Source organism: Gordionus sp. m RMFG-2023, chromosome 4 (assembly GCF_954871325.1).
Source record: "Gordionus sp. m RMFG-2023 chromosome 4, tfGorSpeb1-WG-v2, whole genome shotgun sequence".
In the NCBI taxonomy this organism is placed as follows: Eukaryota; Metazoa; Nematomorpha; class Gordioida; order Chordodea; family Parachordodidae; genus Gordionus; species Gordionus sp. m RMFG-2023.
The window spans coordinates 6,801,805-6,820,226 of record NC_088778.1 but is presented as its reverse complement, the minus strand read 5'-3'; positions in this window follow the sequence as shown (position 1 = coordinate 6,820,226).

The following is an 18,422-nucleotide window of genomic DNA, read 5'->3' as shown; positions in this document are numbered from 1 at the left end:
AGAAAAAAAAAATTTTCACGTCCGAGTCTGACGCCTTGAATATTTTAAATGTTTAGATCCCGGGACAACTTGGTGGGTCTCTAAAGATTTTAAAAATATAAATTTATTTATAATATCGTTATAAAATGTTTTTCCCAGTTGCTTCGAAACTTTTAATGAAAAAAAAAAAATTATTCGGTGGACTCCTTGGCCAAAGAGACAGTTGTAACCCACACTACAGGATTAATTTATTTTCGCATTTTTATCGAATATTAAGAATGCATTTCAAAATATGAAAAATAGCATAAAATTTAATGCACCATCGTTGCCCGAAACCAACCATACAAGTGTTGTTAAAAGCTACTTTTAAAAGTAGCGCGCTATAACTACAGCTAGCATTTTCAAAAAAAAAGTAGTACGTTATTAGCTACTTTTTACGCCACTTTCGCATTTTTTTTTAAAATATTTTTTACACATCTCTATTTCTACAAATAATGACTAAAATTACAAATATGTATATATATATTTTTTTTAATTAGCATCTAACTAATAATAACATATCCATTAATGATCTGCAAATCACGGCCCGTACCCAGGTTGGGTCTATTTTTAAAAAATAATTTCTGACGTCTTAAATTTTTAAATATGATATGATATATTTTGTCAAATATATTAATATATTTTAAAATTCTTGCAAGAAAAAAGACGCTAATAGTTTTGTAATTTTAAATAAATTCGGACCGGGCCAGGTAGACAAATAATTTTTATTTCGGGTCGGGCTTTTAGGGACAAATAAAAATTTTTGTTTATGATTGGAGGACAAATTTTTTTTTTAAAATTTTTAGGGTAGACCGGGCTTATAAAATTAAGGCCCGATGTAGATCACTAATTTCTATACTGTCATCGCCAAGTCTAGGGCCACGATTAGAAAGTCTAAAATTATAGTAAGTATTAGTTAGAATAGAAATTACTTTAACTATCTTATTGAACCAATTTCTCTCAAAATTGGTCAAAATGTGAAAGAATTGAAATAAGTATCTTTTTAGGCATGTTTTGGTAAAATTAATAAATAATCAAATAGATGAGTGATTAATTTTAAAAGCATATTTAACATCCAGATAAAAATTTATAAAATATTATCATTAAATAGATGAGTCTGATGTTAAAAAGTAAATGTTAATATTAAATATTTATTGTAATTTTTTAATTCACAATATAATTCTTGAATAATATCTTATGGCCAGTTGGAATTGAAACACACCATGTTTGAACAGAGCCAGAAATCAACTTTCACTTAAACTCATTTAGCTCAAAAACTATTATAGATAAGATACAGCTTTGATTCATATTTTATTTTAAAGATTAAGGATTCGACTATACATTATCAAATTTGTATATTACCTTTACTACTACTTTTGTTTTTTGGAAACAACCTTCCGGCACATATTACAATGAAATTTATACCCTGTGTTAATTTTTTTATCGAGGATTAAAATATTTTGCCAATTCAGGAAAAGGAAATTCCATATTATCATCATTTTAAATTACTTTGTCAATATGATCTGTAGAGGAGACTGGGGTTAAATAAATCCCAGCGCTTGACAAGCCACTTAATCTCATTTTAAAATTAAATGCACCAGAAGGTTAAAATTTTATCATAATATAGCTTTTATTAGTTTACATCTATAGACAAAAATCTTTCGAAATAATTAATTATAATTTTCTAAAAATCGGTTCACCCCAGTCTCCCCTACTAAAATTATCTTCAATATTAATCTCTAGTCTACTTTTAAATCTAGATTTATAATGCAGATTTTAAAATATAAATTTAAATTACAAAATTAAATTAAAAAGATTATGATTTTAGAATTAATTATAAATATATTTTAACAATTTTAATTGCGTATTTATTATATAAAATTGCCTACTTTGTTACTTTCTAAATTAGTAGCTAGACCGCCATCGCTATTTTTTTTAAATTAGCGCGGCATAGCTACCGCTACCGAAAAATGTAGCGCGCTATAGTAGGTCACTACATGTAGCCTGTCACTTTAACAACACTGCCTTAGATAATCTCTAACTTTAAATAGGGCATTCAAATTAATATCATATTAAGCCATGTTTAGTGATTCTTAAAAAATTCCATTTAGGTGTACCCCCCTCCCTCCCCCCACTTATCTACTCATATAATTTAAAAATTAATTTTAAAAAACATGCAAGGTTTAATTTAATTTTTAATTGATTCTTAGTCATTTATTTAATCTCTTTTTCTCTTTAGACTCCTTTTAAAATTTTTAATATCTAATTGTCAAAGATATCAAATGAATTTTATTTTTATAAAACATTAATTTTGGATATTTATTATTTTTAAATTCTAATAAATTATAAAAAAAAATTTAAGAGATACTTTAAATATCTAACTTGAATTTTTTGCTCACCGTTTACAAAGTGCTAGTTATCAAATGACATAACGATAAAATGTAGGAATGATTAAGTTTGAGTGATTGTGAGTCGTTAAGTTTCGGAGTCATAAAGAGTTACATTACGAAGTGACAGGCCAAAAAAAAGGTATATAAATTATTCAAGAAACATTCTCCAACGAAATATAAGCAGTATATTATATTAAAAAACAGCAAAAATTATATTAATTATATCTTTATTTTAAATAAATTTAAATTTTTTGATTGACATGACACCTAAAATATATTGTAAAATAAATACATTAAATTCATTAAAATAAATAATTTTATTTTAATACAAGTCAAGTAAATATAATAAACGCTTATTTAAATATTACCTGAACACACATTTTGTTTTAATAAAAATAATTTAAAGTTTGAACTATGAATTCGTCTGATTCGGTTTTAAAAAATAATAAGTTATGAGTAAACTGAAAATTTGTTGTTATTTATCAGGATTTTATTGTTATTTATCCCGCACTATTTATCCTGAGTCAGCTGGTTACCTCCCCCCCCCCCTTCATTTAAATCTCCCTAGAGAATATTTATACCAATAACTCACCGATAAAAAGAAACTTTCTCTTGTATTGTAATCCCGAGAGCATATTTGTTACATCTCTTTATTAGCAAAATGTTTAAGAATGTCATCCATCCTGTCGTCAATAAAAAGGAGCATTTTATTACACCAAATACGTATATGAAAGCTTCAAATTAATCAAAAAAAAGTGTTAAAATATTATGCCTTTATGTGGGTTCTATTTTCAAGAGTATTTTGAAGAAAAAAATGGTTTTAGTTTCTAGTACTCATTCATAGAATTTTTTTATCTTTCTCTCTTTCTTTCTTTCTTTCTTTCTTTCTTTCTTTCTTTCTTTCTTTCTTTCTTTCTTTCTTTCTTTCTTTCTTTCTTTCTTTCTTTCTTTCTTTCTTTCTTTCTTTCTTAAGTAGGATTTGTTTCCGATTTTGAATTTATCAAGGTTTCTATAACTCGTTCCTCAAAATATTAAAATGGGTTCTATTCTATTTTAATGTTTAAAAGAGGGTTCCAGGCACTCAGAAAGATTTGTAGCAACCAGACTAGATTACCAATAAGCACAGTTCAAACATGCACGGGAAGTCCGCGTCACGCCATCTTCTCTTATATAGAACGACACCTAAGGCAAGCGCAGTCTTACCCATATCAACAATAGATAATGTAGAAGATTTTGAAGATGGAGATTCTCCGTAGTCTCCACTACTTGGAAATACAACCATGGTTACCAATCGCGATAAAATCGCCTCATCGATTTATCTTAATTCGAGATCTCTATTCTCTGGGTGTAGTTCTAAATTCTGCACACAACTCCGTTAATGACATTTGTTGTCTCCCTTTTTATGTTTTATTTTTAACATGAACCTCAATAAATTTTAAATGAAAATTCTCAAAATTTTATATTTGTATTTTTTTTTTTATTAATTATAAAAAACCAAGCTTTTTCCTAATTATTTCAACCTTAGAGCCTTAATATTTTATTTTATTTTTTAAAAAATAATTATTATTTTTTTGTCATATTTATACTTTTTTTAAATATATTATCATAATTTATTTTCTATTTTCATTTCAAATTTTTTTTTAAAATAATAATATATATATTATATAATACCTAGACGTCGTCAATATTGGTTCATAAAACCCTCCCAAAAATAAAAATTTATGAATAAAAAAATATAAAAAGATTATATAAAATACCTTTAGTTTTATTCTTATTTGTCTATCTTTATAATCTTTCATAATAATAATGTGTAATATAAAGTAAATATTAGAAAAGGCCTAATGAATCAGGTTAATAAAGGGTTCAAATTTCTAGCTCTACTCCCAAAACTTAATTTATTTTCGTATCAATAATATACTAGGTTATATGACTTTTTTTTCTTTGACAATTTCACTAATTATCACCTAATTTTTTTTTTTTATTCTTCATTTTTCTAAAATTATAAAAATAGAGTCTAATCAAAATTTTGAACCGCAACAAGAATCTAAAACCTCTGGAATCAAAGTCTGTAAAGGGAGTTAGAACTTATTTTTCAGAATTTTAGAAACCGGAAACTGAACCTCTTTTTAAAAAAATATTCAGTTAGAACCCTCTAGGTTTCAAATTGTTCTAAATATTACTATATAAAATTTCATAATTGGTAGATTAGCTCGGTAATTATTACTATAATTTTTTTTTTGGATATTTATTTATATAAAGAACATGTTTTTAAATTTTTTTTTAAAAAAAAACTACAACAAATCATTCCCAAGATTCACCATGTCTTAAGATGCCAATTAATTTTAAAAAATGATCAAAAAAATACCTTTACCTCCGTTGTCTTCTATCTATCTTCTCAAAAGTTCTATTATATTCTTATATTCCTAAAGGAACGATCTACTTCCTTTCTTTTTAAAATTTCTTCTTATTAAAAAATAAAATTTACGCCAAAAAAAAACAATTTTTCATGTCTGTCATCAACCAAATATAATTTCCATATTTTTATGTCACAAAGAAAAGGTAAAATAAAAAAAAAATTTCCCACAAACTTAAAAAAATCATTAATAATTTTTTTTTAGTATAAAAAAGTAATATTTTAGCCAACCCAACCCTCGAGGGTAAATTTTTTTGACATTTTATTTTTTTTTAGTTTAATATATTATTCTTATTTTTTTTTCCATAAATTATTGGCTCTGAAAAACAAAAAAAAATATCATATTTTTATAACAAACATTAGAAATGTAATCTTTAATTCTTCTACCTTTGCATAATTTATAAAATATTATATAAATACATTTTATTTTTAAAAATTTAAAAGTGTTTTTTTGGTTCTTAAAAATAATAAAAACGAAAAATTTCGCGAAGAAAGTGAAAAAAAAAGAAGAAATATTTGTCCAATAGCGGTTACAATAAATCATAACAGTTTTTATTGTTTTTTTAAAAAAAATAAAATAAACTTGGGGGACATTTTTTTTTTCTTCTTAGAATTTATTTTTAAACATAATGCGAAGTGATTGATGGATGATAAATTTTGGAGAGCCGGAAAAAAACATATTATCCAAACATTTTTTTTGAAAGCTTATTATTATTATGCCGTAGGAATATAAAAAAAAATTTAGGACTTTTTCATAGACCTAATCTTTTTTAAAAAAAATTTAAATCATCTCTGGCGAGCTTTTTTTTTTTTAGGTTTTAAAGATTTGCTAAAATACTTCAGAATTTGTTAAAACACAACGAACATATATGCTTATGGAAGCATAGTCGGGTTCGATCCGACATGTTTTTAACAGCTGATCGATCTTTAAAATCTGATTATGAGATTCATTAATCGTATCGGAGATCCCACTAGGAATCTACTAACCTAAAATTTGCCAATATTTTTTCTTACCCTTTAAAATTTTTATTATCATCGTTTTAAATAGCGTCTTTTATAACTTTAAAATCATTGTTTTTTTCTTTTTTCTAAATCTAAACCATAATAATAAAAATTTGCTATTTAAACATTTTTACGATGCACATACGACAACTAATCTATTATAATTAATTAGATAAACTTATAATAATAATAATTTTAAGTTATATTGTTAATTTTTTACACCCAACTGGTAATGTTAAACGGGCTCGATTTCGCCTATTAAAAATTAGGATTTTAGCGTAATTGATATTACCCAAGCCCCAATATTTTCGCTAATAGCTCTCCAAACCTTTAATATTTTTTAACTAAAATATTGGGGTTAGTTCAACACTGACCTCCACCAAGATTCTTTTCTTTTACTTCTAAATTTTTTTTTTATTCACAATTTTTCTTCCCTCTCTTTAATTTTTATCTATGATTTTTTTGTAATATTTATTAATGTAAATATTTTGCGAATGATTGAACTTGATAATAAAAATTTAATTTTTTTTTAAATAGTATTATTTTATTTTTTATTTTTTTTATAAAATTTAAAAATTAATTATTTAAAAAAATATAAAAAAGATGAAATATTTTGTCACAAAAGAAAAGAAAACCTAAAATTTGATGTAAATTTTGGACAATCTCAGGTAAGATAGGTGTAACTATGAGATGGGTGACACTCAATCTTTCCATTTTTTCTTTTTTAAAAAAAAAGTGTTTTATATATAATTATGCAATATTATACAATACACAAACATGAAATTTTAAAGAAAATTTAAAAAAAAAAAAATAGATAATATAATTAAAGGTTATTAGCCCTGAATAAAAAATCTAAGACTTTATTTTTAGAAGATATACAAAGGTAATAATAAAGGCAAAAATAAATTTCGAAAAAGAAGATAATTATAATATATAATTGAAAATAAAAACTTTTTTTGAATTTGATTTTATTTTAAGTAATAATAATTTTTTTTTTTAAATGACAATAAATAATATAAAAATTGGATAAGCAGGTGTAAATAAAATTTCTTGTGGTTTTTTTAAAAAAATATATATATAATAATCAAAAGAAATTCCCAAGTTTTTTAAACGTTATTATCTAAAATAAAAAATTTTTTTACCTTGTGTGTATACCTTTTTTTTTGTCAAAATTATATAAATTTTTTATATATCATTTCGCTCCCTCCTAAAAAAAAATATATATATATAAATTTTATGTAAATTAGATTATTATCTACTTTAAAAATAATTTGTTTTTTTTGCTTCAAAAAAGTAATTATTATTTTTATTTTCCTTATATTTTTTTATTTTATTTTCTTGAAATATATATATATATATAATATATTTATAATTAAATCCGTTATAATACTCGCGTTTTATAAAAAGTTATCCCTCGTTTTAGCGTTGATTTTCGGGTCCCTTAAAATCTCTCAGTGATTTTACAATTATTCATTTATTTTTTTCATTTGATTTTTGTCTTGAGAAATTTTTTTATACTTTATCATATATATATTTTTTAAGTATATTATATAAAATATTGTTTTTAATAAATAAAATAATAAAATATGACAAGAAAAATAAGGTACATTTAAAATATTATTTTTATTTTAGAAAAGTTGATTTTGCCCTTCAGGAGTCATACCTGTTATTATTATTTTTTACCTGCCACCCCTTCCCCCCCCACTCCCTCTACACAAAAAAAAGATATTAAAAAAAATATTTTAAAGTTTTATTTTTTGATTTATTTTTTTGTAAATATTTGCGAAATTTATTTATTTGGAGTACATGATAAAATATATATTTTTTTTTAAAAAAAAATGAAATGCTTAAATATTTAAATATTTAAATTCATTCCCTTTTTCGTTCTTTACAACACCAATTTATTACTTTAATAAAATTATCTAATCTACCATCCAGACCCATATGGGGGAAAGTAAGAGACTTCACGTAATGCGTTTGTGACCCTAAAATTTCCTCTTTAAGATGTGTTAACGTAATTAGGTCCTTTGAGAAATTCTAAATTTATATTAGCAGGGATATCTTTGCTCACACCATTTGCAGTTAGTGAATATGCATACTATCAGCATATTTTATATATATTATATATATATAATTTAATATAATATGTATAGAAATAACAGATATTAGGTTAAGAATTTTGGAGAGAAAAAAAATTGTTGAAATCCCGAATAGCTTAGTTAGAGAACCCAAATTTTTTTAAATAAAATAAAAAGACAAAATATAACTAATGTATTATAGGGGGGGGGGGGGGTCAGAATCTATGAGCCCACTGGAAATGACACTTCTTCTCTACAGGGAACACCTCAGGAGTAATTTTTGGCCACACCACCAGTCATATGAGACATTTATGGAAGCTATTTTAGTTTTCGACGAGTTTTAAATTGCATCCCAAGTTTAGATAACCCGTCTAGGCTGTAACTTAATTTTTGAATATTTGAAGAGATGTTCTACTAATGCGAAAAAAAATATGACATGACAATTTGAAAGATAAATTATTTTTATGCGGCATGTACATGATCCCAAATGTCATATTAATTAAAGAATATCAGGCAGTAAAGTTATGCGTTTTATGAATAAAATGCAGGTCATCATGGCCAATCAAACCTAGTCTCATACCACCCCCGGTCGCATACTATCCCCGGTTGCATACCATCACCGTTCTCTCCTTTTTATCTTCGAGAGGCAAAATATTTTTATATATCACTTAAGTATTGTCAGTTCAATAATTGTTCCTTGCCATGATAAATCGTTATTATTGAGCTGTTGTTTGTATATGGATTGTTTGAACAGTTTGGTTTCAAGTTGTATAGCTGTATAATCATGCATTATTAATATCATTTCTTGCCCATGGCCTCTCATTACTCTTCACATGCAACGAAACATTCCCAAGACTATCTTTAAATGGACATAAATAACCAAAATCACCCTTAAAAAAATGTACAAATGAAATGAATAATATTAAATATATCATCTAAAAAATAAATATAATACCTAATTCTTCCGTCAGAAACTTTTTTCGCCAATATATTGTCAATGAGTGTAGATTCGTCAAAAAGTAACAAATACAAATTTAAGATTACTTATATAAATAAAATAAAAGTGTGTTCATATACCTTCGAAATTCCCAAATTTTTTGTTAATTTTTCTCGTTGAAGATTTAGGGATGTTTAAATTTATACAGTCAGTACGGACAATTAATTTATTCTACATTTTTATATTTTCGCCTTTTTTTGAAAAATTTGAATTATCCATACTGGCCTTACAAACTTAAACTTTAAAAATAAATCGCCAATAATGATTAATTTTTATTATTATTTTTTCCTTGATCCGTCATATTATCCCTAAAAAAAATATGGAAAACTTTTTAACTAACTGAATATATATATATAATTATAAGATTTTAGGAAATTTTTTAACATTTTTTGAATGATTTTAATTCATTTTATAAAAAAAATTTAAAATTTAATATTAAAATATATAAAATATTTAAGAAAATATATATTTTAAAAAAAATTATATTGCAAATTTTTGGTTTTCAGAAAAATGAATTTTTTAAATAAAAAAAATGATATAATTGTTTGAGCTTGGGTGTAAAGCCCCCTTTAAAAAAAATAAGATAAAATTGTCACAACGAAAATATGACAATTTATATTGTTTTTTTTGTTATTTTTTTTTTAAATTTAAATATATTAAAAAAAAATTGAATGATATTATAGAAGATAATTTGCATATTTTAAAAATAAATTATATTACATTTACATTATTAATAGTAATTTATAAAAAAACAGATACATAAAATCATCATTCATGAAGAACAGAAATTTAATTTTAATGTAGTCAATATAGTAAGAAGTCAGAAGGTCTTCAAAACCCCCACCAACCCGATGACCTAAGGGTTAGGTCGGGTCGGGTGGAAAAATCGTGAAATTACTTCTTATTTTCGGATTGATCGAGCTTGGAAATATTTTATTTTTTATTTAAAATTGGTCTTTTGCAGGTTCTCTAAGAACCGCCAAAAGGTTAACACTTAAATCTCATATCTAATTGCATAATTATTGTCAAAGTCAGCTGGCATCCCCCCCTCCCCTCCCTTTAGCCCCATTTTTTTGAAGGAATGACATAAATTGATAATGAATTAATTTGGCTTCCACAAACCCCATGAGAAAGATAGAGAAGAGTTGGGGGAAAGTGTTAAACAAACTTACGAAAGAAATAAATGATAGAAACGCCATCTTGGAAAATTCTAACTTTTATTTATAGTTTTTATTCAAAGATTCCTTGAGTTGGGTTACGGAGATTTTGTCTATCAAAAATTTCGCTCCGGGGTTGTATGGTCCTTAAATTCGATCTCTATATGGTCCATGTGGGCCAAATTCAACAAAATGATCTAAATATATTTCGAATCCCCCAACAGGATTATAATTTATAGAAAAAAATTGAATATTGGATTCGCTAATAATTTAATTGGAAATGCCATAATTATTTTATTGAAATTCAGTGTTTATTAAAGGTTGTTGTCTGATCTTCATTATTATAATATACATTTTGTATTTTTAATTTATAACTAAATTATTTTATTTCTTAACACAAATTTATAAAATATGATTATATAAATATAACCCTTAAACTTTGTGTGTTTAACAACTATTATTAATTTTTTAAAAAAAATATTTTTTTAAGGCACAATTTCAAAAAAAAAGCCTTTTGTTTAAAAATTTGAGAAAATTTTAAATTTTTAAGAATTTTGAAAATTCTTAAGTCATTTTTGAAATGACATAACCCCCCTATCTTTTCTTTAAAAATTTTTTTATTATCGATTTAATACGATTCCCCTTCTTATATACTAATTAATTTAGTAAAATTTAATTAAAATTTTTTTTAATAAATTTAAAATAATTTTCTTTTAGGGGGTAATTTTTTTTTTTTTTTAAAATGATGAATTGTCCAAAATAAATTAATTTAGAAAAAAAATAATACTATATATAATTATCAACCAGAAATTACATTTTGAAGAAATGAAAAAAAAAGAAGAAAAAAAGAAGAAAAAAGAAGAAAAAAAGAAGGAAATAAAAAGAGTGGAATTACAATAAAACAAAAGAAATTTAAAAAAAAAAATTTAACATGGATTAGAATTGAATAGTAAAATTATGGATTTTAAGAAAGTACGAATGCAAAGAAAAGTTATTTAGGAAGGAAAGGGAAAAACATAAGAAATCAAATAGGCCATTATCATTTTACTAGACTACAACTAGTAGACTTGGATAAACCTTATTATTACTGTACTACATATTGGGTGGATATAGTGGTTTTAGTTCAAATATACTACTATTATTGTTGTTAAATGTACTAAACTTTGACCAGCTTCAATATAATTTAGCCAAGTATCTTTGCTTAAAAAAACTTAAACCTCTAAGCTTATAAGCCTAATTGTTACTATTTTTTTAGAATAAAAACTTGACTCTGTCATTTATTAAATTTTTTTTAAACTTTTGATTGTTATTTTGGTATTTTTATTTATTTAATTATAAAATGTATATTTATTTAAATAAAATAATATTATGAAATGAAATATTTATTTTAAAAATATTAAATATATGTCCATTCGGCTCATTTCGTCCAAAAAATATTTTATATTCACCTAACCCCCTCTTATTGTTTTAAAAATATTTAAACCGCCCGCATGTTAAAATTTTTATTTCATAACCCCTCCCCCCTGTCGCAGACTTCTACTCTACAATTATTTAATATTTGGTTAAAATAAAAAGAAGTTCGCAATTAGGACCCAAGGCCTGATGTGGATGTTCATGATGAAAATGTTTGTACGAAATGTTTTAATTTACTCAAGGATTTTACCAGTGGGAGTGGAGGGGGGGGGGATATGTAGTATGGTTAAATGGTTTTAAAAAATAGCTAAACCAAGATTTAAGCCAAAATAAATATTCTGGCAAACCTAGATATAACTCATAGATGGTAGAAAGATTTGGACATCTATTAGCGAAATCTCGAAACTTAAGTATAATATTATTTTGGCTAAAATCTTAACTTAAAATTCGCTAAATCGAGCCGTCTAACAACATCAGGGATTTGACGCGAGAGGTTTGACTTGGAGTTGCTTCCTTTTTCCGCTAATTTTGATTTAGTAAGGAGGGGGGGTAGGAAGTGGGTAGGTGGAATTAACATAGCTTAGGAGGGGATCACTATGACACATTATATGGCGTAAGAGTCAGAGATGTACAGAAACTCCTATAAAAATTTTATAAATTTAAATAGCCGGAATATATAATAGTCTTGAACATTCGCGTAAGATGTGATACCACCCTTTTATTTTTCTTCTTCTTTTATTAGGGGAGGAGTAAATAATTTACACAAATTATTATATTTGGGGGGGGGGGGTCTATTGAGAAATGTTTACAAGTAAGTTATTATAAAAATAATAAGAGAACCAAAATATAGAATTCTATAAATTGGGATGAATCTGGAAATTCGGAATTACAGCCCCGCTCTTTAAGATTTTTATGAACTGAAACCAGAGCTCCATTATGAATTTTTGGAAACCGGTTCTAAGAAAAGTGGGACTATTTCATGTGTAGCTATACTTATTTTCATTGGCCATTGACAGAGTTCGTAAATCTGAATCTGAAACTCTGAGTAACTGTTTAAAATCTAATAATCAGGACCGTAACCCCATCTTGAAAAATGGTTAGAACCAGAGGCTGTATTTTTCCATATTCTAAACTTCGATGTCTAAAGTTGATTCTTTCTAAATACAAACATAAACATCAGAGACCTCAAACCCAGCCCTAAGCCCGACCTGGGTATAGGGGCCGGACCGTATCTTAATTTTTTAAATATACGAGAAACCAAATATTTTTAATTCGCCATTATTATCCTATAAAAGTTAAAAATAATAATATCTATAAAAATTAGAAATAAATATATTGTATTTTAAAAAAAAAATCTCTGCCGAACAGGACCATGCAAATAGTACCTCTACAGTATTGTTGTTAAAAAGCCCTATTTAGGTCGATTTTCTAAAAAGGCCCTATTAAGATTTTAGCCAAAAATGGCATTGTGTAAGCCTTTGGCTGCCATCCTCTAAGCAAAATCACCAGGCGTGCACAATATCATTTTGGTTTTAAACTTAATCTGGCTCTTTTTAAAAATCGACTAATCGGGCTTTTTAACAACACTACTTTGATCTGATAAACAATATAAAAAATCAGAGTTTGAACAAAAAAATCTTTAAAAATTATTTAAAAAAAAAAAAATTTGTATAAAGATTGGATAAAATAAAAAAATTTGTAGATTTTTCTTTTTCAAACTCTGCATAAAATCGTTTATTTATAAATACTATATTTAAATTTATACTTTATAAATTATAAATTATAAAAACTTACGTAAATATAATGGTCCTAAGTGTCGCAGATTTTTAAATTTTTCTTCTAAACTTCCCCACAATTATTTTTAATTGCTATTTTTAGAACACTTTTCTTTTCTTTTCTTTTTTACACCTTTTCAAAAACATAAAATTTTTTTTAAATATTTAGATATATATATTTTTTTTTATAAAAGAAAATAGTCATAATAATTATGGAATAGCCGCGCATGCTATCTTTTCCAATTGGATCTTCTTCCCAATAAAATTAATTAAATGTTATTATTTTTAAAATAAAAGCAAGTTTATGAATAATTTATATAATTTTTTGTGTAAATTGTTTAACAAAAAAAAACCCAAAAAATAAGTTAATTTATTTATATTATTTATATTTTATTTTAAATAAAATAACGTCTTTTTTTTATATAAAAATATTTTGTTTTTTTTGTTATATTATAGTTATTTTTTTGTGTCAAAATAAAAGGGCCATCCCATCGAAAGTGCATATTATATTAAGTAAAAATTTCTTCTATTTATTTCTTTTCTTTTCCTTTCCTATTTCTATTTCTATTTCTATCTATTTCTATATTTATATTGTGCGTTTAAAATATCTTATCCTAAAGTTTTTCAAACTTTCAAAAGTTTTAAAACTTTAAGAAAACCTAATGATAAAGTTTTGAAAATTTTACAAATATGTTTTAGCCATATTTTAATTTATCTAATATAAAAAAGGTTTATTTCATATTTTATTTTTTTTTTATAAAGTTTTAAGTTTTCAAATTAAATTTATTGATATTTAAAACATAGCAAAAGTGGTCAGTCAGGACGATAAGTTCCCAGCAATCTATATAAAATTATTCAAATTTTTTGGGGGGTTTTATCCAAAACATGAATATTTCTCAAATATTTTTATTTACTACACAGGTAACAGAAAAAAATTAAAATATTAGAATTTTATTTGAAGGAAAAAAGATAAACTGAATTATATGTTATCTTTAAGTATTTTTTTATCGAAGCATGAAATTTTATACTTTACAATTATAATTTAGCGATAGCCTTAACCATCCAAACTTGAGTATCTACTATCTTCGTTATATGATTACTGTATTTTCATAACGGAATAAAATGGAAAAATTTTTTTAAATTATACCCCCACCCTTTTCATCGAAAAATTAAATTTTTTTATTATTAATTAACTGAATATAAAAATAATAAAAATAAATATTTTATCAAAATTTTATTGTCAAAAAAAAAGGGATTTGTTTTTACGTTTTATTGTAAAACTTAAACTTTCATCATAGTAAAAAAAATATATAAAATATTTACTACCCCAGAAAAAAAAATGACAAAAAGGGTACATCTTAAATATAAATATATTGTATTTTATTTCAAAATATTTTGGTAAATATACGCGAATTAAGATGATAAAATTTTCTTATTTTCTTATTTTAATATAGTATAATATAATATAGAGGTACTGCATTATATTTCATGATCCCCGGTTCTTATGGCAATTTATAAAAATAAAAATAAAATTTTTTTTCCTCATTCCTACTGGCCGTTCTTTATTAGAATCCTAATTTTAGTTTATAAAATAGATCAAATGTTAATATCGGTGCTATAAAAGATAAAAAATAAGGCCTGCTAATATCGCAGAAGGTGCAGAAGGTTATGGCTCCATCAAAAATCTTGATACGTTAATCAACTCGGGTGCAAACAGTGAAGTAAAGAAATAGAATCTAATGCACAATATTTATACAATTGTTTTCCTCATATTTTTCCTATTTAAGTGATGATGCCACTTTTGATAAGAAATTTTTTTTATAAGCATGATGATATAAAAAAAATGGAAAAATTTTCAAATAACCATCATAAAATAAAGTTTTAAAACATTTAGAAAGAATTCATACCCGATAAATGACCTCTAACAGACAGATCTCATATTTGCGGTTCGGTTAAGTTTTAATCAAATATAGCATTGACTAGGTTAAAGGGCAAAGCAATGAATCATAAAATGCAAAATTTAAATTTTTTATTAAACGCCTTTTATTCAATGTGAAATATATATCAAAGACCTACAGAGGTACCAATTGCATCCAGCTTGGATTTGTAAAACAAAAGTTTTGGCCCGGTTCATGTTCATTTTAAAAAATAAAATTTTCGGTATGTATAAAATTTTTTAATATAAAATGGTTTTGAAAAATAAGAATAGTAAATAAATGTGATAAATTTGGTGCTGTAAACATTTCTAAAAAAATCAAACCCTTTCGCGTTCATCGTTCATTGACAAAAATCGAACGCGTTCACGTTATATTAGCCATGTTAAAAAATAATATAGTTTTATTTCGATAATATATAATTATAAATACAATATAATATAGCCAATAAAAAGATATTTATATCTATAAAAAAAATTTCTTATTAAATTTTAATAACACTTGTTTTTCAAAATTTTTATCTGATAGACAGAAACACTTGGCAGTAATACGGCATTAGCTGCACTAAAACGCGCTCTACAAGAGCAGATTAGGAGATTGCGGTACTATACTTAATAAACAACTCTTTTAACGTGGGGAATTTATTAAAAACATTTATTGTTTTGTCCTTATCTTCAAAAAATTGAGATAAGTTATCCTCCTTCCATCCTTTACTTACTAGTCAAAAAAAGGATATCTCGAAATTAGCAGTTCTTGAAATTCTAAGGTTTTCAATGTATTTTTCAATAACGCTATAAGTTTATTTTTTATAGGTTTGTTCTGTGGAAGTTATTCAGAGCTATTATAGCTTGGATATTGGATGTATAATTGCAGAAAGAACATATTGATCTTCATATATATATGTTCAAATCTTTAAAAAAATGAAATATATATAATTTTAATAGTTAGGTTTAATACTTTTTATTTAATAATGCGTCTTTCAATATTTGACCATAATTTAGGCCTAAAATTTTTTTTAATTTTAAAATAACTATTGTTATTGTTGGGGTCAAATAACCTAGATGCATTTTTTCTTCAAATTTAATGATTTTACTTAAACAATCAAGTGACGTTTTAAATTGAGACTTGAAGATTTTGAAACTGATATAATACTTTTTGGGCACATTTTACATTTATTAGTTCCTTCAATATAGGATGTTAGTAAAATATTTACATATTTGGGCCATGGTAATGTTAATTCATCTGATTTTGAAAATTTCAGAGTCAGATAATGATGATGAAATAATAATATCCATGCTTATGCTAATCTACCAAATTAAAATATAAACAATAATATCCAAATTAATAAACTATAATAATGGTGCGTTAAAAAACAATTGATTTAAAAAACAGTTGATTATAAAATATAAGACTTTTTTCTTAAAACATTCGGATTAATATTAAATTTTTCAAATAAATAAAAATAAAAGGTGTTTTTAAAATTGTCAAAAATAAAAGGAACGACGTTCAACATTTTTTTCAAAAAAAACGAACTTCGTTCACGAACGCTTTCATTACATCACTAGATATATTATTCATTTTACAATAATTTTTAAATTATATTTAAATTTTATTTCATCGATTATATATTTATATTTAATATGTATAATAATGACGATTTAAAATGTTAACGTAAACTTGGTGGCCATATAATTATATAAGAAATTTTTAATATTATTGCTAAATATCTTCAATCTTAGCTAAATTTAGGGTAAATCAACTTAATATTTAGAATAATTAATTTATTATATATAAGACCTTGCGGAATGTAGCTTCTGAAAATTAAAACTAATTGAAAGTAATCTTCATATTCGATCTCATATGGATGAAATTTAACTATAATCAGCATAGCATACATCATAATCATCGCTAAAATCTTGATAAAGATAGATACGTTTTAGACATAGAAAGACCTCTTAATATATTTATATAATTTTCTAAATCTTCACAATTTAAGAAAAATAACATATACATTATATTACATTTACATATCAAACAAGCAAGTCAAATTTAACGGTTCCTTATTATAATTAAAAAATGTAGTATTCTTATATTATAGACACCTAATAAATATTTATTTAATTTCTTAATATTATGTGACGATAGATCAGTTTGCTAACATCTTTATTATTCTAAACACTAGAGATGATATTCTCACATTATCTATATAAAACTTCAATGCCGGACAAATCTAACCCTTACAAAAAAAATATATAAATTTTAAAATATAATCTCATATTTTATATTCATATAAATAAAACTTCTCGTTAGGCAATTAGACCTATCTTATTTTATGTGATGAAAATGTAATCTTTTTTATAACCAATTCTCGATTGGGGTCAAAATTGATCTTAAATAAGATTCTTCAATCTAGAAAATGACCAATTATTTTTATAGGGTTCAGGAATCATTGTTTAAAATCGAAGGTTTAAAATTAATTTTTTGGGCGATATTTACCTATTCAAAAAATTATAATATAATTTTTAAATTTCTTTTATTTGATGAATTTTTAAATTTATTTGTAAACAATTTAACATTATAATTCCATCGCAATATTTCTCAGGAAGGAAGTCCGCGAGCTTGATTATCTGGGAGGTTAGAGGGACACCTAGAATTTTGGAACATTGGAAACTATCTATGCAAAAATTATGCTATAATCCCTATCAAACATTTATATATTATGTCAATATATTCACGTTTACTACAAAGATCAATATTATCAGCAGTTTCTTCGCTAGCTTTTTCAACTTGAAGGGTCTATTAAAGTTTTCTAACATTAGTAACAAATTTTTTAGTAATTTATCTAAAATGAGCAAAATTTTTTTTTTAGTAATTTTATCTAAAATGAGCAAAAATATAGAATGGTTTAAAATAAGCAAAAAGAGATAATCCATAGCAAAAATTTTTTATTTCAGGGGGACTTTTTCAAAGTTTTTAGGAGGCGGGGACCCCTTTGCTCCTTCCTTAAATATTCTAATTAGTGGATTATAAATTTTTTACTTCAAATAATTAATTATATTTATGAACTAATTTTTCTATCTATCAAGGATAAAATTGTTATTTACATCTCTGTAATCTTAAAATTTCGGCATGTGCACGCTATTACTCTAAAAGAAATAGTAGGGAACACGCTAAAATGGGAATAAAAGAAGAATTAGTCAAAAGTTCTTTTGAAATGTTTTTAAAAAAAATATTTATATCGAAAA